This window comes from Spermophilus citellus (assembly GCF_964194105.1).
Source record: "Spermophilus citellus genome assembly, chromosome: 2".
Taxonomy (NCBI): domain Eukaryota; kingdom Metazoa; phylum Chordata; class Mammalia; order Rodentia; family Sciuridae; genus Spermophilus; species Spermophilus citellus.
The window spans coordinates 19435123-19460139 of NC_138183.1; the positions used below are offsets into that span (position 1 = coordinate 19435123).

The 25017-nt window shown below is 42.3% G+C and overlaps 1 protein-coding gene across 7 annotated transcripts in view; it reads left to right on the forward strand.

The window, feature by feature from the left end:
* The first annotated feature begins 24641 nt into the window (after positions 1-24641).
* TNC (tenascin C) overlaps positions 24642-25017 on the forward strand; it is an 83987-nt gene continuing 83611 nt past the window's right edge. For 2 of the 7 annotated variants that reach the window (XM_081276118.1, XM_081276119.1), the window contains exon 1: positions 24648-24955. The gene's annotated coding sequence lies outside the window, so the exon portion shown is untranslated. Of the gene's footprint in view, positions 24956-25017 lie in introns of all 7 variants that reach the window. The other 5 variants (XM_081276122.1, XM_081276116.1, XM_081276117.1 and 2 more) reach the window with 5 other exon arrangements.

A 25017-nucleotide genomic window follows, 5' to 3' on the forward strand; every position in this document is an offset into this window, starting at 1 on the left:
ATCCGCTCTTTCTTATGGTCGCAGAGGCTGGCTCCCCACACTGGCTGGGTCTGTCAGGGACAGGTGCCAAGTAGGGCAGAGACTGAAGAAATGCACCCCGTTCCCACCAAAGCAGGAGCATTCAGCCTCTGAGTGGAGTGTGTGGCATTAGCCGTTCCCCAGCTGGATTGCTCTGGAGAGATAAAGGTTGGGATAGCAGAGAGGGATGCCTCAAGTCCAGTTCAAAACTAGAACTATTCAAGTCCTGCACTTATTATTCACGTTTGAAAATACCGAATGGTAGCCAGATGTGGGGAAGCAGGTGACCCCCTATACTATGGCTGGGAATGTAAATTGTTATGGGCTCTTCAGAGACCCATTTGCCAGTATGTATGGAAATTGAGTGTGCAGAGTTCCTTTGTTGCAGTCAGTCGAAGGAACTTATCCTTCTGATAAAGTCTCAGAAGTGCACCAGGATGAATGTACAAGGAAGGGGTTTGTTGCAGTATTGTTTACCACAGCAGAGGTCTAGACAGCTGAACTCTATGCTGTAGCTAAAGAGAATGAAGTACATGCCGATGTATGTAGAAGAAAAGCTAAGAGAAAGTAAAAACAGTATTCGATTTTGTATGCATGTGAAAATCCACTTATTGTATATAAAGTTAACCAACGTATCATGTATATGTCTTCTTATACCTCTGCTTAGACCTCTGTTAGCTCTTACCCTAATCCCAAGATTTGGCAAGAGGACTATGTAGGACCCTCCCGTACCTATGGAGGTGTGAGATGCTAGAAATGGATAGATATCATAGATAGATGTAAAAGGATGGAAACTTCATGCTTCTATGAACTCTCCTCTGTAGACCTGTGTTCCTGGAGAGGCCATTGGAAGATGGGAAAGGAGTTGGCCATATGTTTTATAATTTTTCCTGAGCACTATTCGAAAGGACAGCTAAGACCATACACACAGAATTATCCGTTCTTCAGTCTTTTCATAATGGATGACCCATTTCCTCCTTTCATCGAAGAGCAGAGAGAACAAATGTGAAGGAAGCTAAGAGCCCCCTAAAAGAAAGAGCAGTTCATGTTCACACAAAAAGAACTTGCTTCCTTCCAGCTCTAAAACATCACAAAATTTTCCATTTGCAAATGTTACCAGCAAAGTCACAATGAGTACCAAATGTTGAAGAAGAAAAAATAAGTAATTCTACCCATTCTGCCACTAATTAGCTGTAGGATTTTGATCAAGTATCGTGCTCTCTCACTGGGTTGTTTTCCCAGTGAGAAAAGTGTTTTCCAGTTCATATTGACTATACTTCTTTGGACCAGCTCAGAAATGACAAAGGGGTGATAAATGAAGAGCTATAAGGCCCCTTCCTTTCCTGCTTCTCCCAATAACTAATCAATTTACAAAATTTCCTAGAGATCTTTGATGATTCCTCTGAATCCTTCTATACATGGAAATCTGAGCCATCACGAACAAGATAATTAACATGTAAAGCAACATTCATTAGTTAGCTTTTTTTTAAGGTCCATGTAAGTCCCTGGGGATTGGACTTCTGGTGGCTTTGCATTGTTATTTCATTGTTATCTTACATCCCTTCTGTTTCTCTGGGGAGAGTTAATTTAAACATAGATAAGACAGTTCTCATAGCAATTATCAAAATATGGTCTATGGTACCCTGCTAGATACTCAAGAATTTTCCAAGGGATCCCGTTGGCAAAGAGTGGAAAAAGTGAATGACTATTGATCTAGTAGCAAATTATTTTGCAAGTCAGATGACTTCCAGTGTTGTGTTTACCACTAAACTAAAGGGGAACCTAATTAAATTATCTAATTAAAGTGAGAAATAATTAAAAATGCTTTTTGAAATACATTATACATTGCTGTAGACTATAGGTAGTTGACTATGCTCTAGGGCTATGGAGCTGATTCCTCCCATCCACTAGTCAAGAGACTAGAAATTCCCAGCACATAGGAATGATAAATATTTGAGAAAATGGAAATGCTCAATACCCTGATCAAATTACCATACACTGTATACATATATCAAATTATTATACCATTACCATCAATATATAGAAATATGTGTGAAGAATTTTTTTAAATTAATATGGAAAAAGTACTTTGCTCTTGGAAAACCATCAACAAAATATAAAATTTTATTTAAATACAGAAAAAAAATAAATATTGAAAGAAAATGCTTTTTGATGATTATTCCCTTCTGTATTTTGAAATGTAATCCGAGGGGAAGTTATAACACTGTTATATCAAAAGCCTTTCTTTTCCATCTACTTATTTCTTTGAGTAGATTTCTCAGTGCTTACAACCAAAAAAATGAAAACAAGGAATAGAATTATGTAATACCATTTCACATTAAGTTTAATGAATATTCCTTAGATGTCTGATCTAAAGTTTTTGAAAAAATCATCTCATTCAAAGAAGCATTTTTAATAAAACTTTATGTTTCATGTCATATATACCAAAATGTTAGTCCATGCATGGTAAGTAGATCAACTGGATACAACTAACAATTGTTATGATAATTTAATCCAGAAGAAATTGCTTCCTGTTCAAACATAATATTTAAAGAACACCGAAGAAATTGAATATCAATTTATATGCATGTTTTTTTTCAGGGGAGTATGATAACACAGTGAAATAAATTCAAATATAAAAATGTGCTACATTACAATAAGCATGTCTGAATGAAATGGATTAGAAATATACATTTAAGGGGGAAAAATAAGCTATTAAGTTTTCCACTGTGAAGGAAGATGTTATTGTTACATTTCTTTATGAATGAATGAAATATGGTTTTCACTAAATCTATTTAAAAGAGTTATAAAATTTTTATTTTTAAATAACTATATTTTCAATATGCTTTGCATCATATAATTTGCAAGTATTTAAAAAAACCTGTCATCTTTGAAAAAGTACAAAGTTTTTCAAGATGAGAGGCCACAGTTCTTGAGGACCCTACATTTCACCACAGGGGAATCTTCAACAATTGCAATAGGGAGGATCAAATGGTGATTGTTCAAGGCACCTAACTTGCTGATGGACTAATCTTTGTGAAGAAGAATGGATGACCTGTGCTCTAAGTGTTCCAAGCCAAGCTGGGACGATGACCAAGTTTGCACTAAGTCGAGGCTTTCTTGTTCTGTCAATCTCTGTGCTGCATCCTTATACCTGAACCCACACTGCCTCGTGCATCTTGTTACCTAAACTGCATTAGGAAACTGAAAGAATTTTAAGCTCTGAAAATTTGCTTAGATGTTAAAAAAAAAATAATGACTTTAAATGCAGAATTTAATGCTGGTTCTAAGGGTCAACACCTTATCAGGGGAACACAAGCAAAGCAATAAATAGTATATCATTTCCCAGGATGTCTATTCCCCTCTGACTGGTTCTAGATGCTCTCTAGTCTGAGCCGAGTGCCAAGTACAGATGAAGGCCAGGAGAGGCTGGAAGGACAGGTGCATGCCATCCACCCCCTGTTGCTTCAGTTCAAGTGGGATTTCCTTATCCATTGGTTCATTCAGTTAGCCTTACCCATCACGGACTCTGAGCCCAGCTTCATGTTAGGGCTGGGGGTTCACAAGGCCAAGACCACCCAGGTTCTATCCTTGAAGTTCGTTCTGCTACAGTTGATCAAGGGAAAGGCAAATTCATGAACAAATAATTAGGCTATTCTGTAGTAAGTGCTCTTTTATAAGAACAAAGAAAGTGCCAGAGATCAGGGAAGATTAATCAATTCTTCAAGGGATGGTGATATTTAAGTGGGGTCTCGATTGGGAAGTGAGAAGCTAGGGAATTCCCTCCATACATCCTGATGTGCAGACAAATATGATCATGAGATTTTGATAAATAAAAGGTATATGGCAGCTCAAGCTGATGATACAGTTAACATTTAGTAGGGAAAGCAGGATATGAAGATAAGGAAGCCAGCTGGGCATTTGTTATAAAGAAACTTGAAAGCTGTTTTAGACTATTTCAGCTGCTATAACAAAAGGTTAGAGACTGGGTGGCTTATAAACAACAGAAATTGATTTCTCAGAGTCCAAGATCTAGGAAGTCCAAGATCAAGGCATCAGCAGCTTCAGTGTCTGGCAAGGGCCTGTTTTCTTGTTCTGAGATGAGGCCTCCTGGCTGTCCTCACATGGTAGAAGGAGCCAGGCAGCTCTCCAGGGTTTTATAAGTACACTAATCCCATCTATGACAGCTCTGCCTTTGTGACATTATCACCTCCTAAAAGCCCCACCTCCTGATACCATCCTGTTGGTGATCAGGTGTCAACATATGAATTTTTACGGGACACAAACCTTCAGACATTTGGTGTTTGAGAAGGATTCTTTGAGCAACAAGAAGAAACATGACTAGATAAGGATGACAATTTCGTATGCCACAGAAGACATAAGAAAATACCTATCATAGCATTGGATAAAAAAGGATACTTTAAAAAAACTTTTTTTTTAATTTTAAAAATATAAAAAAGAAATCTTGGTTGACCTCTTGACTCCCTTTGCTCTCTCAAAGAAAACGTGACTCTGAATCCACAGAATGCAATGGGTCCCGTGTTTTGTCCCAAGAAGAGAAAATGAATCCAAAATAAAGGAAGAACTATGCATTTGTTTTATCAGTATTTTCAGATGCCTACTCCTTTACACGAGGCTTTATGCATTTTTTTCTATAATGTATTTGTCAGGAACAATGATCTCCACTTTGCTGATGTAGACCCTGAGTCACAAGTCACAAGTAAGTTACCTGAGTTTACAAATGCAGACAGCCTGGTTCCCATGCATTCAACCACAGTACTATCTCTCTGTATGTATTATGATGTCTATTTTACTGCTGTGGGTTGTTGAGACTAAAAACCAGTAAGTAGAGGACTTCTAGGGATTGACTGCCTATCCTCCTCTCTGTCTTAAGTAAAGGCTACTCTGTACTGGGCTCGCAGGCCAAGCACCGAGATGAATGGAGCATTGGCAGTTTCCTGCTGAGACCAGGCTCACAAAGGAGTGTTTACATCAGAGTGATTGCAAAAGTTGAACGAACTTAGCATTGTCACTAACCCATTAGGGCCACCCAGCCTCCCTCTCCCAAGAATGGTAAAAGGCTTCATCATCTCCCTGGGATCATGTTCCTTTCAGCAGGAAAACCAAATTCTCTAGCTCACTGGAGCTCAGAAGTATTCCCTCTGCAATTTTAAAGATCTGAGCAGGCCTTCTGACCGTGGAGGAGAACATGATGAATGTCTCACACCTGCTTTTCCAAACTAGAAAATAATGCATTCCAAACTCTACAAAAGAAGAAATGGTCCATTAGTGTGGACCCCAGACTACTGAATGGAAACCACATCTCACTCTTTCCTTCTTCTCTGTAAGACACATATACCACACTTAGAAGCAGGTATTGAAAGAGATACTGAAATCAGGGGTTAACTTAAGGAAGGGCTGTTTTCATAAGCTATTTCATCAAGTGAGAGAGACATTGGGCTTGCCAAAGGGCACAAGAGAAGAGAAGGAAAAGAACACAGGGTGGTCCTGATGCCCAAGACCTGCTCACATTATGGCCCATAGTTTTTTAGGAACAGAAGTTTTGAAAATCTGATCCTGATATATATCATGACATCATGGAACATTCTATTACGATGAAGCACAGAACAATGTATGTCCTTTACTCTGTGGTAAGTGCCATGATATTTAATGCTCTCATTCCTTTGATATACTGAATTTTCCTAGCATATTTTAATATAAAATGAGCCTTGGATAGAAACTGTATTACTGGAACCAGGAATAAAAGGAACTCAAGGATTTCAGTTAAACTTATTCTGTTCCTACTTTTTCCAACAGACTATTCTGCCACACTTATGGAGCATGCAAAAGTAGATACATTTTTAAGCCTTCTAGGAACTTAAAATCTTGGAACCTCTATTGATTCATTTTCAGTATGGTATGGGTCACATCTGCCCATACTCAATTTAAGAAGTTTCAGCAGAATGCAATTTATTAAACAATTATCTCAGAACCCAACACATAAAAGTCATAATAAATATCACCCTTTGTTTTATAATCTTATGAGAGAGGCACATATGGAGACAATTATATAGGATCCAGGAAAAGCAGGGTAATCAAGGAATAGAGATACAAGTAAAATGTAAAGAGGCATTCTGAGGTGAATACGGAAGAGTGATTTACAAAGCAGGTGGCATTTGGGTTGCGCACCAGAAGACGAAATGGCGTTTTAGATAGGATGAGAAGGCTGACTTCTCAGAAGCGTGGGTAACTAAAATGCATCCTGATGTGAGTGTCGAAAGAAACACTTCCTGGCTCACTTAGTTAGGTTTGTGTCATTTGTTAACATTATCAAATCTTTTCCATGTGGTTTTGCTTCCCTTCCAAAAATAGATTATGAAGGAGCAACTTTGATTCTAGTTCCCAGCACATGGGTATCCTTTGTCTCTTCCATGAATATGGATGGCTAGCGGGTATCCAGCCTCCTTGTGATGACTGCACAATGACTCAGTCTTCTTCTCAGTTCCCCTGTGCATGGAGGGAGGGAGGACATTGTACTAGGCATAGTTCTCTGGAGGAACAGAACCAACAGAATATACATATACATATATAATATGTATATTATATATTATTATTTAAAAGGGGATTTATTAGATTGGCTTACACCACCAGAAGCTGGATATTCCCACAATGGCTATCTGCAGGCTAGAGAGCTGGAGGAACCAGTCCAAGAGACTGAAGCCTCAGAATAGGAGGGATCAACAAAGCTACCTCAGTCCAGGACCAAAAGTTTCTGGGAATACCATGGCAAAGTTCACTTTGGAAGAGTGAAGGAGTTGGAGCCTGGAGTCCTTGGGTGATCACAGCAGCAACCAAGAACCCTTGTAAGAACTGAGCTGGGGTCTGCTGCTGCTTCCCAGTTCTTCCAACTGTTGGCCCATCCAAACCCCAACTTTTGGACAGTGCTACCCACACTGTGGGCGAGTCTCCACTTCAGTTCATTGTCCCACGTGCCATTTATTCCTAGAAACACCCTCATCGAGATTCCCAGAAGCCTCTTAATCTTAGGCATCTCTTAATCCAATCAAGTTGACAATGAACCATTACAAACATTTCACTGAAGAGTACTTGGCAAAACAGAGAGTGGCATCTGAATAGGTAATTGGTGCCCACTCTGGCTCATACCATAGCTATGAGAGATTAGAATATGTAGCAGAGATTGAGAGTGGATTACAGCCTCAAGGGGCACCTGACTGAAAGAATTCCTTCACCTGGAGGCAAGCACAGGGGGCTGTGGGTGGTGCCCAAGTCATTATGGAAGAGCAACAAGTTCTCATCAGAGCCAACCGTGGGCAATTCATCTGTGTTTATAAAGTTCTCTATTCCCAAGTGACATTGTCATTTGGGGGAGATCAACAACATTCATCATCGTCTATTCCAGCTGTTCCTTTCCCCTCTGGATCTGCGCCCATCTTTCCTAAACTACTCACTGTTCCTCAGTTCTCTTCCATGCCTCTGTGTCTTTGCACTTTCTGTATTTTCCACCAGAACACCCTTTTCAAACTGCTTTGCTTTGGGCATGTTTCAAAACTTGGTCCAAACCTAAATCAGCTAATCTTCCCCACAGCCTGTGTTAGATGGCTCTCTCTAGCACCTTCCTCAGCCACAGAACTTATTCTGCTGTCCTGCAATAGTCCATTGCCTCATCTCCTTTTCATACTTGATGGTGAGCTTCTCAAGAGCAGGTTCTGGTGCCTCACAATGCATCTGGTATGTGGGGACACCTGGAACTTGAGATAGGAAGTAACAGCATCCGATCTGCACTGGGGGAGGCAGGGAGTGCATGTTTAGGTGACAGGTGGGAGGCACTTGAAATTAAGTTCGCTTGTTTCATCTGTTGGCTGAAGATCAATGTCAAGAGGAATTGATGGCACTCCTTTCACTTCTTAGTGGCTGGAAGGTCTTGAAAAAGCCATACTTTCTGCAAAAGATTGGCCCTCTCTAGAACCAAACTAAAGCACCTAGTGAGAGGCATCTCACTCCGTGGTTAGGACCCAGGCCTTAAAGGAAATGAGACTTGGGTTAGAATCTTGGCTTCTCCACTTAGCAGCTGTTGCCTGTTGCTGAGCTAGCTTTCCTGACTCAAGTGAAGATATTAATCTACACATCATTGCTTTATAACTCCATGAGAGAAGATTTTTGAAAGATCTAACTATTGGCTATTATAACTACTCAATAATTAGAAGCTATTTTTACTCATTACAAATTGCTATAGACTGAATTTTTTGTCCCATCCTCCCCCCCAAAAAAAAAAAATTCATATGTTGAAACCTAGTCCCCAAGGTGATGCTATTGGGAGGTGAGGCATTTTAGAGGTGATTAGGTCACAAGGGTGGATCCCTCATGAATGGGATTAGTGTCTTTATTTAAGAAGCCCCACAGCTCCCTTGCCTCTTCTGCCATGTAAGGAGAGTGTGAGATCACCTTATACGCACCAGGAGGTAAGCTCTCACCTAACACTAAATCTGTCAGCACTTTGGTCTTAGACTTCCTAGAAATGTGAGAAGTAAACTTATTTTGTTAAAAGCCACCCAGTCTATGGCATTCTGTTATAGCAGCAGACACACATGGAATATATGCTCCATCAAGGTTTTTCTTATTTATGAATTTCTTGAAAAAGTTACTGAATATTTCTCACCTGTCATGGTAAGCACAAGCAACAAACAAGACAGAACTATCTAGTCCCTGCTCTTAACAAAAGATATTAACATCCTTTTGACTTTTCCTATTTCTCAGCCTCCTTGCTTCTAATAAATAAAATACAAACTATGCCCCCCTCCTTGATGCTCTTGGGGTGAATTTGGGTCCTGGAAGGTGAAAGGCCAGTCCAGAGCACACCAGGCAACTCTGGGTCTCTCCGAGCTAGAGTTGCTGCTGATGTAATCCGATCTGGCTGCAGAGAATGTGACTAAGTGAAACCCCATCTGCTTCGAGGTTTCCCTGGGTTCCCAGGAGGGACCTGAGCAGGATATGAGGCAGCGGCAGCCGTGAGGTGAGGGGTCTGCACGGAAATGGTGAGATCCCCCATGCATACTGTGTCTCACCACAGGCTGGAGTGGGTCTCCTGAGCATGACATCATCCTGGAGCACACTGGGGCTCCAGGCTGTATGCACTGCGCCTTCCCTATGGACAGAGGATGCAGGAAGTGCATGTGCATGCACATGGACACGCATGTATGTGTGCATCTATGCTCATACACATGCAGGCACATGTAAGTAGCAATGGCAATACAAGCTAGGACTTCCCAGTCTCAGCACTGTGGACATTTTCCAGCAGGACAATCCTTGTTGAGGGGGGGCTGTCCTGTGCATTATAGGACATTCAGTAGCATCCCTGGTCTCTACCCACTAGGTGCCAGCAACATCTCCACCCACCCCCTGTTACAACAGCCCAAGCATCCCGAACATTTCCAAATTCCCCCTGGCAGGGGCAAAGTTGCCTCCAGTTAAGAACCACTGACCTAAATCAAGAGGTAGAACAAATCAGACTCCCTTCCCACTGAATTCTGGGAAAAGAATACAGGAGAAGATAAAATACAGTAAGCCTCAAACTCTAGTTTTAGACATGAATTAAAAACTGAGCAGGTAACTTTATTTGGTGGTTCAAATGACAGGTATTACATAGAGAGGAAACCTAGAAGTAATAATAATAACCAATTATTTAGCACTTTCTTTTTAAGCATGGTGCTAATTGCTTCTCTGATTCCTCACTTCAGCCCCAAAGGTGGGTACTGTGACCTACATTTCATAAACGAAGACTCTGATGCCTCATTTCATAAAGGAAAATAAACAGTCTTACCCAGGAACAGAGCTAGTAAGTAACTGAACTTGGATTTGAACCCAGATCTGCATGATTTAGTGTCTGAATTCAGGGTCATTTGGTTCTCTTCATCCATTGCTTTGGAATCTTCATCCAACACCATAAAATTTTCAAGACTGATGATTTAAACCAATGAGTATTTAATAAGGCCTTCTCATCTAGCATCAGCCTAAACTGAAGTGGGTGGATTTGAGTGGGAGAGTCAGACTTTCCATGCCTTTACCTAAACAAGGCTAATCCACACTTACAAATCGACAGGAGGTAGTACATAATTAACCCCCTAAGTGGGTGGTACACATTAAGGGAGGAAAAGTAAATAATAAGCTGAAATAGAAAGAAAACGTTTTAATAAATATGTTTCTAGTGAGTGAAGCTATCCCGAATGGGGTGGCCCATGTACCATGAGACTTGTCACTGAGGACTTGGGGTTGAGAACATGAATTTGGCATTGGGTGGTTCTGGGTTCTTATCCCAGCTCTCTTACCTTCTAGCTGTGAAACTTCAGAAAGAATCTTATAGCTGGGATCCTCAATTAATGCCTCAGCAAAAAAGAGATTTAAATGTGATTAACTAAATTCAAGTAGTAGGCATAGAGTATCTTCCAGCAGCCTGTCTTATCTTCATTGCACCCACAACTTTTTGTAATGATATGCTTATTTGTGTATTTATGTGTTTAATAGTTGTCTCACCCATAAGTCTGAAAGTTCTAAGAGAGTGGGGACTATATCCCTTACTACATACAGCACTCCATATGATACTCGGCACTTAGTAGGTACCCATTTATAACAAAACTCAGAGAACAGGAAATGTTAGTACACTCTCTTTCCCTTTATTTCCTCCTAACGTAATGAGTTTCCAGACATTGGAAATATTTAAGCAATGGAAAAATGATTCCCTATCCCTCTGTGTTCCTATCACAGGCTTTTATGGTGATTTGCACTACGGCCCATATTACATTGTTTTGCAATTACTGTTTCTATGGTTATACACTCCTTCACAGTTAAATGGATCACCTTTCAAGCCCTGTGACATGGTCCCATTACCAGTACCCAAGGTGTGACATACGTCTGAGTCCAATAAGTGTTTTTAAAATACAGACATGGATGTTTTAGGGAACATGGGTCCACTGAATTGGAACTCAGACAAAATTACCATTCTGATCTCTCACAACTTATCAATTCTAAGCTTTGACAATTCTGGTGCCAACTGTGCCCACACCACGTCAAACAACCAGGAGAAATAGATTGAGTTGCTATTTTTGTTGTTTCAGAAAACAGACAATCAATTATTCTGCACTGAATTGAATTGGCTGCTTTTACAAAAAAAATTATGAGCCAGATTTTCCATATCCAAGCTATCACTTCAAAAATAGATTCAGCCATTCAAACATATAACAAATATCTATAGAGTCAGCTATGGCTCAAGGTGCTGGTTAAGTCCTGACAGCTCTTTCAAGACTCAGAGAATGAAATGATTTTGGCACTGGACATGTTCTCAGTTACCAAAAAGAAATCCCAGCTACTCCTATTGGATTGCTTAGGGCAGACCGGAATAAAGAGCCCAAGAGTGTTAGAGACAAACTCTTCATCCTCTGGTTTCAACCCCACTGGAGAAGGGAACATCTGATTCACAAAGGAAACAGTTAATAAACTAAGCCATGTACACTTCCTGGCGAGAGGTCAGCATCTGAAACAGAATGCTTAGGCACTGGAAAGTTTGGTATACCTGTAGGCTGCATCTGCCCAATGATACAACTCCCCTGAAAACAGGAAAAGCTATTACTTCATCTGTGATTGTTCTTCATGGGAAGGAAGAAGGAAAATAGTCATAAGCTGGAAACTTCATACATAGAGTCCTATTGCGGGTACATTATGGTACTTGAGCTTAGGACATCTTTCCCTTATTTCTCTCAACCATGCTATTTTCTTCCAATTTATTATACAAAATATGATCTCAACTGTTCTGTGAGTTGTTTCCCTTGCCTACCAGCTTATTCAAGAATCTGGGATCTCATGAAGGCCGGGTCATTCATAAACCAGGCCTCTTTCCTCCTTGCTCATGGCAGACATACTCATTGCCTAAGCTTGTATCCCTGGAAGGGAGTAACTTTGCCCCTTCCATACCCACTGGATGCCAAGATTTGGCAAAGGCTGGGAGCCCACTCCAGGAACAGTCTCTAGGTGTAGCCCACCAGCCACAACCAGCTGAAGTCTCCTCACCTCCTCTTGGGGTTACATTGGAAGACAAAGTTTGTCTCACTTTTTACATAATCTAAAACTCCTCACGCACTTTGTCCCATTCCAAGTGTGTTGGGTTGGTTCTGCCCAAGGTCTTGAATGTTACAATGTGATTTAGGGATTCAAATGCAGGTCTCTCTAATCTTAATCTGATATATTAGACATTTGTCATGATTCTCACATTCTTACATACTCACTAGACTAGCACCATTCAAATTCAGCACCATTGACATTGGAGTCCAATGATCTTTTGTTGTTGAAAAACATCTTCCGAATTGTAGATTTTTAACAGAATCCCTGGCCTCTTCCCACTTGATGCCAGTAGCAACCCCAAGTTGTGACAGCTAAAATACCACCAGACAGCACCAAATATCACTTGGAGGGCAAAATCACCTCTGGCTGAAAAATATTGCCCTAAGGTAAGCTCAAGAGGAAAGAGGCTGTACCTGTGCTGTTTGCTGCTGGTTCCCAGCATCTACTAACCAAGGGCCTGTGTACCCCATCAATATAGAGAGAGAATGAAGAGAGAAAGAATTAGTCCAATAAAAGTAGTACCACACACTTTCCTTGCTTCCTCCCTTTTTGAGGGACACCCTGAACAGAGCTGAGCACTCCCCCTTAGCCTTGCATAATGGAGGTGTAGAAATGGTACCTTCCCTTGGCAAGGGAGTGCAGCTCTGGTTTTGAGTGTCACCCCATGGGACTGGGTTACACCTCCTGTTTGTTGTAACACCACAATCCCTTGCCTTATTGGGGTGGAATATTCTATTGAATGTCTTCCCCTAATAAGTGAGGGTGCACTCACTCTATTGTCTCTTACCTCTTGCCTCACTTGCTTGGCTTGCCCTCCAGTGCAGGAGCTAACCCTGAGGCCACGGAGTCATCCCTGACCCCCAAAAAAGGTATTTTTGTGTTTGTGTGGTCTTTTAGTTGCCAGCCCAATTCACACAGAGTGACCCTGAATCCGTCCACGTTCCACGCAGGCAACACTCCTGACCCTTTTATTCCCTTCAGTATACAGAGCACAGCAGGAAAACATCTTCTTTGGGAAAATATAATAAAGAGGATCTTGAACAAGATTTTTAAAAAGTTTTGAGTCCTAATCCCACATCTGATACTGATTTGTGATTCTTGGTCAGGTAACTTCTCTTTGCCATATCTCTACTTGGAACTGACAATACTGTCTATTGATACAACTGTTATGAGGATTAAATAGGGTTAACATAAATAAAGATCTAAGTAAAGCATTCAGAACACAGTAAATGTTCATTAAAAATTAGCATTCACAGTTGACAGGGGATCCTCAGTGAGAGAAGTAATAGAGCAAAACACCTTTCCCTGTGAGGGGCCCTTTAACATAGCAAACATCCACTCACACATTCACCCAGGTGTGGCCCAAGGACACCATGCCTCTCACCCTTGCACCTTTACTTATCTCCCTGGTGCTCTTAGGGCCTGAATCTGACTTCAACACTCAACATTAGCTTGTTATAGCTCCTTGATTAGATATTGTGTTATTAGTCAACTTCATATCACTAAAACAAAATACTGGACACAGTTCATTTAAGCAATTAAGAGAAGTTTACTTTAGCTCACAATACTGAAGTTTCAGGTCCAAGATACGGCAATCCCATTGGTTTGGGCCTCTGACAAGGGCAGCATATCACAGCAGGTTTGCATGTGTCAAAGTGAGTGCTCATATCGTGAGCCAGGAAGCATAGAAAGAGATAGAGACCAGGGTCCCACAATCTCTTTGAAGGGCATACCCTCAGTAACTTAGGGATCTTCCAAAGGCTTCACCTCTTAAAGGTGCACAGCACCTGCCAATACCACACCCTAGGGACCCCAGGTATCTTCCTACTCTACCTAGGTTCTATGTATAGCTTTGATATCATAGAGTATGTACAGGTGGGGGAAAGAATCCATCAACCAACCAGAGCCTTCAAGACCATGGGAACTGAGCCATTTCAATGCCCTTCCAAAGGACCCTCCCCTCTACCAACCTGATTTTCCTTTGAAAGAATAACAGTGAGCAAAGCCTTCTTAAATTTAGACAAGTTTCAGTCTGGGACTTATCTTTGTCACAACTTTAGTGATAAGGTTTGGAGTGTATTAATTTTAACAATATGACATTATCATTTATGTAGGTCTGATATGATTGCACAAGGACAATTTCCTAGGAGTTACTTACGAGATGAACCTCAGGTAAGACTGGAATCTGTTAAAGAGCCAAAGTATTTGCAGTTCCTTCAAAAGCAACCATTTACTACTGACTTCAGCTCTTTAAACCAGGATCTCAGAGGGTCTTTTTTTTTTTTTTTTTTTTGGCAATGCTTTACCAGCTTAGATGAGCCTCTGGCGGAATCCAGTTCAAAGCTAACCCCTTCCATTGGTCTTCCAACACACAGCTGTCTCACTGATTCATCCAGCCCCCACCCCCGCCTGCCCGTGGGGATTTTCAAGGCTTCACTCTAATTTCCTTATAAAGTATTTCCATGAGGGGACTCTTCCATCATCTGCCTCACGCCATGAGTCATCTATCTATACTCACTCAAGGGCACTCCCCATACACTGTCTGCAAGTCCAGTCCAATTCTGGCCTGGACAGGTGTTCCCAGGAATTTAGGAAGCCTTTGAACTTCCCCTACAGAGGCTGTTCTCCAAGACAGGGACGGAAAAACTTGCTTGATATCTCCCTAAGGGGCTCCTTTAGTCCCCAGATACCACAACCATGCCTGATGAGATCACTGAGCACAGGGGGACCAAAGGGAAGCTAACGAAGGAGGCGGGGCGTGTGGACTATTCATAGAAGCTCCAAGGGATTGAGGAGCCTGGCACAGGTCCACTTACTCCTCTCAGATCCCTTTTTATGTCTTTTCTATCTAAGTGGAAGCAGCCCAGTTGATGGGAAGGATTATTAAGCAATAAACTTGCCAGGTTCATGTGGACTTGCTGTAATATGGACAAGTTACTTCCCCCTGTGGGATGTTGTGTCGTGAATGAGCAGACCTGGATGCTGCCCTATGCTCTCCCACAGTCCTCAGTACCCAGTAAGGCAAGGGGCCACTCAGAGCCTCATTTTCTTAATGGAGCTTGGGCGTAATTATATCCTAGCTCCTTTCAACTGGACAAAGTGTGCAAAGGGTAGATCCTTGGATTTGTAGATGGGCAGTTATTGAAATAAGCCTGTGGCTGGCTGGGTCGGACTGACCCTGAAATTATAAGGATGAAACGTGCAAGTTCAGATTTAAATTAAGCTAAATCACTCAACACAGCAAAGCTTGCCCTATCAAGAGGCCACTTCAAAACTGTCAAGCTAATGGTGGAGGTCACAGCTCCTTCCAGTTTCTTTACCTTTGCTGTCTTCCAGCCCACATGTGAAAAATCATCCTAAAGGAACCACAACGAAAAGGTATGGGAAATCTAGAGCTACCTGTCTACATTATGGAACCACGTGTCTATGGAAATGTAGTTCCAGTATTCAAAAGAAATCAATACCATTTCTCCCAGGCAAATAATATCTCAGTGCAACACAAACACAATCATTTTAAAATCCCTGTTAGACACAAGTCAAATAAATTATCACAGGGATACTATCCTTGGATTAGCTTCCTTTGCCACTCTAATAAATTGTTGCAAAATTATTAACTTAAAACAAAGGAGATTTATTCTCATGCAGTTCTGGTGGCCAGAAGACTAAAGCAAGTCTTAATAAGCTAAGATCAGTGAGTTGAGGACTGTTCCTTTTAGAGGCTGTAGATAAGAACCTTTCCTTTGCCTCTTTCAGCTTCTGGTGATGGCTGGCATTCCTTGGCTTGTGGCCATGTCATTCCAGTCTCTGGTCCCTCATCACACTGCTTTCTCCTCCTCTGTAGTCAAATTTCTCTCTGCCTTCCTCTTACAGAAATATGTGTATCTCCAGAATCATATCCCCATCTCAAAGTCCTCAACTTAGTCACAACCGTAGAGTCTCTTTTGCCATACCAGGCATTATTCACAGGTCCCACAGATTAGAACAAGCATTACAAAGGATCATTATTCCATTTCCCACAATACAAGATGGGGGTCACAGAAGTGAAAGGATTTGAAAAGGGTCACACCCTAACTGCAAACTGAAGGTGGAAGTCTGTCTCATTTCACAGCAAGTGATGCTTCGTTTATACCACTGTAAGCCATAAAACTGAAAAAATAACCCTCTTTAAGATGGTTTATGCAATGGAGATCAAAAAGCACAACAATTTGCATGTAGAGGCCTATAGCAAACCACACACTGGCTATGTAACCTTATGTAAGTCTCTTGACCGTGCCTGACGGCAGTTTCTTCACTTATAATATGGATGTGACCTGATAACCAGACTAAGATCATGTAAATGCTATTCTTATATAAATAAAAGAGGCTGTATTTGCCACAACTCCTGCTACAGTAAGGTAGTGGGATGCTGGTGTCGAAGACCATTTTCGGTTGCTGTAATAGAATATCCAAGACTGGTATTTTGTAAAGCAAAGAAGCTTATTTAGAGTCTGGGAAGTCCAAAAGCAATTTCTCAGTCTCTGGTGAGGGCCTCATGCTGTTTCCAGCAGAGTGGAAAGAGAAAGCCAACAGGTGCATGCTGAAGAAAGAAAGGTGGCTGACCTCCCACAATAGCTAACTCATTCCTATAAGACAGGAATTAATCTATTCCTGAGGGCTTCGCACAGGATTCAACCATCTCCAGCTAGGTTCCACCTCCCACTAGGCCCTACCTCTCATAGGACTCACCTCCTACTAGGTTCCACCTCCCACTAGGTCCCACCTTCTACTAGGTTCCACCTACCACTAAGCCCCACCTCCCACTAGGCCCCACTTCCCCTACCCACCTCCCACTAGGCCCCACCTCCTTCTAGGCCCCACCTCCCTTTATGCCCCACTTCCCCCTAGGCTCCACATATGACTAGGTCCCACCTCCCATTAGGCCCCACCTCCCACTGGGCCCCACCTCCCTCTGGGCGCCACCTCCCTCTATGCCCAACCTCCCTCTAGGCTCCACCTCCCACTAGTCCCCATCTTCCACTAGGCCCCACATCTGATTAGGCCCCACCTCCCACAAGGTCCCACCTCTGACTAGGCCCCACCTCCCCCTAGGCCCCACCTCCCTCTAGGCCCCACCTCCCAACATTACCACAATGGCAATCAAATTGCAACTGGAGTCTTGTGGGGAGGGGACAAACTATATTCAAACCACAGCAGGTGGGATAGCAGTAAAGGTAGGACTGCCTAGAGGAAGGCATGAGTCAGCTCAGGGCACTCCCCAGGGAGGAGAGGAACTCAAATACCCACGTGATATCAGTCCATCAACCCCAAGGCCCTGCCAGAGTTGCCAGCTCTGAGATAAGAGGTACCACACAGCTGATTCTGAATGGGGGCACTCTTTCGACCCGAGAAACAGAATGTGCAAAACCCAGGAAACGAAGAACAGAAGGGGGCCCTCGTTTAAAGTGTGGTGGTGAGGGGGTGGGCAGATGTAGCTCTACTTTTCAAAGGAAGTTAATATATTTTCCTCTAGATCATAATGTCTCAGAGAAGCACTAAACATCCCTTCAGAAAAACGCTCATTTCAATGAGCTCCTGCCGTGTGTGTGTGTGTGTGTGTGTGTGTGTGTGTGTGTGTGTGTGTTGTCCATGTGCAGCAGGAACAAGGGGAAATTTATGAAGGATGTGTAAGTGAAGAGAAGGACCACTATGGTTTTGGATTACCATGGCTCATAAAAGGAGATTATCTATGTGTGTGTGTGTGTGTGTGTGTGTGTAATATATTTACATAAATATATATAATACACATACATATACATTTTTTTAATTTATGCATTTTTAAATTTACCCTTTGTATTTCAGTAAGCACATTTCAGGAACATACCTCTGAGATTATCCTTTCCATCATTTAGAGATGAGCAGATAAAGGCTCAGAATAGACTAAGTATCTTGTCTCTAATAACCGGTAGCCAGCATTTTGAGATTACTTAGAATGTGGCAAGAAATAGCATAAATATTTAGCTAAGTGTTGTTTCTTTAATCCTGGGAATAACATCAAGCATCTGTTATTAGTGTACCCATTTTGCAGATGAGGAATATCTAACAAAGGATTCAAGTAATTGCCCAGGGTCCCATTCCTTCTCATATTTTGTAGTTGAATTAGAATCGCAACCAAGTCCCTGCTAGATAGTCCTGTGATTCGTGGCTTAGCACAGGGCCTGCCATGGACTTTTCACTGCTGCCCTAGTACAGAACCACACAGTCAGAGCCCTCTTTGCCTTGTTAGATCTTTATGCACCAAGTCTATCATCCTCGGCACAGTCCATCTGAGTTCAAGAATGGAGCAACTTTGAGCAGCTGTTAAATTAAATACATAATAAAACATTTCCCAAAACAGAAAGTTGGAGGCTGGAATCCTCTTGGGGACCTTGTATCCTCTCAGAGCTATTTATTACCCATGTGCCCTAGTCTTTTACTTAACCTCTTTGTACCTTTTGTAACCTTTATTTATAAAATGGAAATAATGATAGGACCTATCCAATAGGCTCATTGTAAAGATTATAGAATTCGACACATGCAAACTGCTAAATAGTGCCTAGGTCACAGGAACTGCCCTTACAAATGTTAGTCCAAATAAGGAAAAATGACAAATTACACTTCCTTATAAGTATCCACCCAGCTGTGGAAAATCGACCTGCACTGATTTCAAAGCTGTCTGTTCCATCTGTGACCTGTTTTAAGCCCAGGATGGTTTAACTCACACATATTCATCACCACAGCCTGGGCTTGGATCAGTAAACATGCCCCAAACTGCCTCCCCAACGCTCTGAAGGAAACACACACTCCAGATCTTCCAACTTGACTTTGGCCAATGCTGGCTTTTAACCCCTCTGTCTCTTCAGCCACCAGCTAAGAGGCAGTCTTAAAGTGTCAACAAGACAGCACCAGGTGGCTTCAACTCCTTCTCCCTCTATGAACCTCCACAGATCCCAGAAATGTTTTAGACAGAAGCTGGGACTCATGCTTTCATAAGCATAATACAGCTATGTGAAGTGTGAGCTTTCCACTGAGATTTTTTTGGAGAGGAATAAAACATCATTCAGCTCTTAAGAAACTCTACCCAGGGCATTGGTTTGCAGAAAACTTTCTCATCTGTTCGTTTATGTGGTCTTTATACAAACTCTGAGAGGTATTCAAGATGTGGACTGTTACTCATCTCACAAAAGACAAAACTGAGCTTCAAGGAGGGAAGCTGATTTTCCCAAGACCATCCACCTGGTAAGTAGCTGAGCTAAACAGAACACAACATTGCTTGTACCAATTTTTTGCTGTTTTGCATCAGGTAGTCAACCACTTGGCCCCCCAGCATTTTGGGGGGGGGTGGTGAATTGACTTGCACGTGCTTTGGGCATGTGCGGATGGAGAACAGATTCTTTGCCCTCAAAAAGCTCTCCAAGACCAGCTGGGGGACTAGATGAGGGAATCAATGATAACAACTAAGAGCCTAATCGTCTAATAATTCATTTTAAGACCATTTTATTGAAGCCAGATTTAAAGTTAGGTAGTCAGTGTAGTTAGGTAAATCGGGTCTAATACCGAGTGAAATCTAAAATGGAGGCCATGCTGGGAATGACTCAGGGAAAACACAGGACAATTCATGGAATGTTGATGAAGTCCCGAAAAGGCCCTAGGCCAAAGTCCACCTCAAAGAAGTATTAATGAACAGCCCCCAACAGATTTGGAGATAGCCCATCCCAGAGGAGTGATAAGCCCATCCCAAAAGTCCTCCCTGCCCTTTTGGTCCACCTGTGTCCCACCCCTCGGGCCTTCCAACCTACATTCCATCACCAAACCTATAAAAAGGGGAACACATTTGCTCGCCAACTGGATTCCACCTCTTGGGTCCCCTTCTTCCTCCGGGAGAAGTCTTTTCTGCTGTCCTTTAGTAAACTTCTAATCTCTACTCTGACCTTGCCTCGGCGTTCTTCTTTGGTGTTATTCTTCAGCATTGGGGAAGCAAGGACTCGTCACCGGTCAACAGCGGTAACATTATTGTTTACCTCCAAAATCTATTTTAGGTCAGAGGTTATTCTAAAAACTCTAATATGCTGAAATGAGATTCAAAAAATTAACCAACAACACAGCATAGGCATCAGACATAAATAGATGCTGGCCATAAACAAATCTGCCAATCAGCAGATGACAAGGCACAGTGCCTGCCTTCAGGTGCCCATGGTCTAGTTGGACAGACAGGCAAGGCAAATATCGGGTGCAATGTACTAAAAATGAAAAATGGTATTGTGGCTGAGCGTGGGGGAGGGGTCCTTTTCTCTGGATGTGTAAGTCATGAAAACTTCCTTTGAAGAAGTATCCTGAAGTAATCTTGAAAAACTAATAATTTATCATGTGGATAAAGGACAGAGCTCATTCTGGAGAATTATATGTGCAAAGGCTCATAGGCTTCCGCATTATTTATTTATTTATTTATTTGAACTTTTAATGCAAAAATTTTGAGTTCTAGCCTGGGCGTGATGACCCACACCTATAATCCCAGCAACTCAGGAAGCTGAGGAGGGAGGATTGCAAGTCCAAAGCCAGCCTTAGCAATTTAGCAAGGGCCTAAGCAATTTAGTGAGACATTGTCTTAAAATTAAATATATAAAGGACTGGGGATGTGGCTCAGTGGTTAAGTTCCCCTGGGTTCAATCCTGGGTACCAAAAAAAAAAAAAAAATTGAGTTCTTGAGTTCCAAGATGCTTAACAATTTCCCATTTGGTACCAAGGACACTGAGGTCCAGGAAGCTCAGGGATTTGGCCAAAGTCAGACTTTGAAAAACTAATAATTTATCATGTGGATAAGGGACAGAGCTCATTCTGGAGAATTAGGACCTGAACTCATGACCCACCCCTTTCTGCTCTGCCCACCAGTCCACTTATTGGTTGATGGTGAAGCTGAAGTGTCCTATTCCATGAGGCAGGGAAGCCCCATCTGTCTGTCTTGCATCTCATTCATTGAAGCATTTGAGCTTTTCTTGTCCTTTGTTGTCTAAGGAGAGGTGAAAAGAGACAGAAAAGAAGCACTGGATAAAAATCTGCAGGCAAGTTGGGAAACCTTGACTCTAAACAAATGTGTCTAACTGAAGGATGGACAGACACAGTGTTGGGTCAGTGCTCCTTCACTGCTTTGGGAGAAATTTCTGGCAATTATAAAGTCATGTGGGACTTTTGGATGGGTGTTAGCATACCAAATGACACTGAAGAAGAAGAGGAGGTGGTGGGGAGCAATGAAGGAGCATCCTCGACATGGGAAGCAAGCAATCCATCCATGGAGCAAGTGGCCTTTTGATTTCCTCAGGTAGAGCTAGTCCTGACCTGTGTTCTTCTCATTATCTGCTCTGTTTGGAAAAAGAAATATAGGTATTGCCTTCAGTACATCTTTAAGGAAATGAGAATAATCTCACCTGAGGCAAGCTTCCATGTTCTCTCTGGCCTCCAAACCACAGCCTCCACCAGCAGCTCATGAGTGAAAACTGCAAACACGCAAAAACAAAATCGGTTGTTGGCAGGGAACTCTGTAGGAGGTGGTGTTTACAAGTATTCATCCTGCTCTCTCACGTGAGATATTCCTTGCCAACAGGTACAGCATCCTCTGCCAAACAGGAGGATGAATGGCTATTAATTTCCACAAGCATTCTCTGCTTGGTGTCTAGAGGAGTTTGCTTGCTCAGTTCTGACTGTGAGAACCCTGTGCAGGGACAGCAACCATAGTGGCCTCTGCCAAGTCATTTCTCCTCTCTGGCCCCCTTTCCTCATCTGTTGGACACAAAAGTACAGTTTCCTCCTCATCTTCCATGAGTGTCAACCGAAGAATTTAATTATAAAGCACAACATGTCAAACTCATTTTTTCTCCACTACTTCATTCATTCGACAAACATTTCCTGAGCTTTTACCATGCTCAAGACTCGGTCAGGACTAGGCAAAGAAAAAGGAATTATGATCACCAACCACAGGAAGCCTAGAGTCTAGGAGGAAAAAGTAGATACACACATACATAATTATACCACATAGAAGCAATCATTGTCCTAACAGAGTTTTCAAAATATCTGGGGAGGACTTATTTCTTGTGGAAGAAATCTATCTGGGAAGCTCTGTAGTGAAGTGGGATCAGAACTGGATAATAAATGGATGTGAAGAGATGGAGGAACAAGCAAAGTACAGCATAATCGAAGTCTGGGATGCTGGAGAGAGAGCACATGTCATAAGCAGATCCTTTTGCCTGGGACAAGGTTGCAAAAGGTCCAGGAACCAAAACCAAGTCCTTGTCTGGGAACTTCTCACACAAATGACAAGATGTGGTTTAAGATACTGCATAGATTTTTGGAGAAAATTCCTTTTAAAAGTAGCATCTTCTAAAGACGAATAAAGTTAATTACTCCTTCTCCATGTTGTCTTAATAAACTTCTATGACAACTGTTAAAGCATGACCATTCACAGCACCAGGAGCCTGCTTCCTTCCAACCTTGAGGAACAGCCTGGTTATATCTGACTTTGTTTTCTCTGTGATTGGCTAAGCCACTTGTAGTAGGCACCAATCAATGATTTTAGAATAGTAAGTGGCAAGGCAGGTTGTAGAACTTAGAATTCCTCAAAGAAGTCACATTTATCACCCAGTTTCCTGGCACGCTTTCTTGTCTTATTTAAATACATACACATAATCACAAAAGTATATGCATATATATCAATTATATATTATAAATATAGACCATCCCATGTGACACCTACACTATTTTAGTGGGTTTTTTTTTTTTTTGATAACCCAGGATATAAGCTCAGTATCATAGGAAAGCCAAGAGGCATGAAAGCATTCACTACTGGTTAAAAGACACAGCCTCGTGCTACTGAAATATGCTTTGGCTGAAACACAGAATTAAAAACTTCGAAAATAACCAACATTTGAATCAGCCAAAATGATTGGAAAGTTCAAGGGAGCTGTTTTATGACATGACTATTTATGGACTTTCTTGCTATCTGGGTGGGTCACGTAAGCTGAGAATCCTAAAATACCAGAGCCAGACCTACCATAGAGATGACCTAATCTGGTCTTCCTTTCCTCAGGTGGGAAAACAGACTTATAGAATAATCAATACTATGAGATTGGTATCATTTAGTATTGAAAGTAGGTAAATAATTGAAACCTCCATTATTAATAGTTAATAATATTAAAAACCCCAAACATTTCTATCCTAATTAATTCTACAGAACAAAGAAATGCCTTTTCCATATTTCAATTTGGCAATAATTTCTATACAAATGTCTAATAAGACTTTAACATCATTTAAATATCATCATGTACTATTCCTGGACAGCAATGTGTCATGGAAAAAGTATGGGAGCCCGGTGTTGTAATCTAAATGCTTCCCACTTGTATTCCCTTGGTGAGTTGCATTACTTCTCTAAACTTCGCCTGTTTCATCTGTAAAAAGGGGACACCTTATAACCTCTCATACTTACTGGTTGCAAGGACATAATGACATAGTGGTCCATAATGTATCTTGTGCAGGACCTAATACAGACTGAATAAAAGAGGATTCAGTGGTAGCTACAGGTTCCATAGTGCTTCTTTTCCCTACACTATCCCAAACTAATCTGTGCTGCAACAAGCCCAGAAGTCCTCCCCAGCGTGGGTGGCTGCTACTTCCCCCTCCTGCAAATGCCCTGGTGTGCCCTGGGGATACTCAATGCATACTAACCACCAAACCAACAGATGACTCAGAGCCTGGACACAATCCACAGCAGGCTGGGGAGTGAAGGAGCAGCTCCTGGCTCAAAGATTAAGGTTATTACTTTTCAAAATTATGTTTTTTCTTTTTCTTTTTTTCTTTTTAGCTGCAGTTAATAGGGATCAGTACTGAGAGGAAAGCTGGGGATCTCTCCCTAGGAGATCCAGCTGAGAAGCAACACCAGGCACAGGCAAGAACAATGTCAAAAAAGCAGCTTCCTGCAAGACAGTGGGGCTGGGACAATGATTCCTGCAGGCAGCTGGGCATAGCTGGTTCTCACTTAGAAAAAACCTGGCAGGTCTGTGCTCCCAGCATGTTCCCCACCTGCTGAGGACTAATCCTGGGTTATCTCTCTGCTGGCCCAGGGAAAGCTGAAACTCCCCGAGCTTTTAAAGGATTTTATCTCCTCTTTCCAGGAATTCGTCTCAGTCCCTGTGCTTTCTCCGAGGTGCCACTGAGCAGCTGTTACCCAGAGCCCGGGCAGCCCAGTTCGCGTTTCCAGCCCACAGGAATAGAGGCGCAGCAGAGCCAGGGTACTACTCCCTCTCCCCGGGCTTCTGTTTCACAGTTAGAAAACCCATTTGGGGAGCAATGCAAAAATCACACTTCACTTCCAGCTACTCGGCGTCGGGGGCGGAGGAAGCGGGAATTCCTACTTTCGCCATAAATTGTATGCAAATGAGTTCCTTCCCTGGCCGGGAGCCTGAAGTGAGTGCGTCTTTCATGAGCTAACCCTGTTCCGCTGGGAGGGCTGTTCCTTTAATTCGCCAACTGAAAAAGTGGGAAAGGATGTCTGGAGGCGAGGCGTCCCATTACAGGGGAAGGAGCTGGCTATATAAGCCAGCCAAAGCTGGCTGCTCTGGCCACAGCCTGCCTACTGTCACACGCCTCTCCCGCGCAGACACACGCCCCCGCCTCTGGTCGGCACAAAGACATCCAGGCTGGGGGACACCCGGGGCACGCACGTGGGAACCCCGCTGCTGCTCAAGCCCAGGTATTTCCTCATGAAGCCGGTGCACTCCCGGATCTAGGTCTTTTCCAGCAGGGAGAGGTAAGCCTGTTTAGCCCCCATCACCAAAGATCATTATGATGTCCTGTTGGTACTCCTGGTAC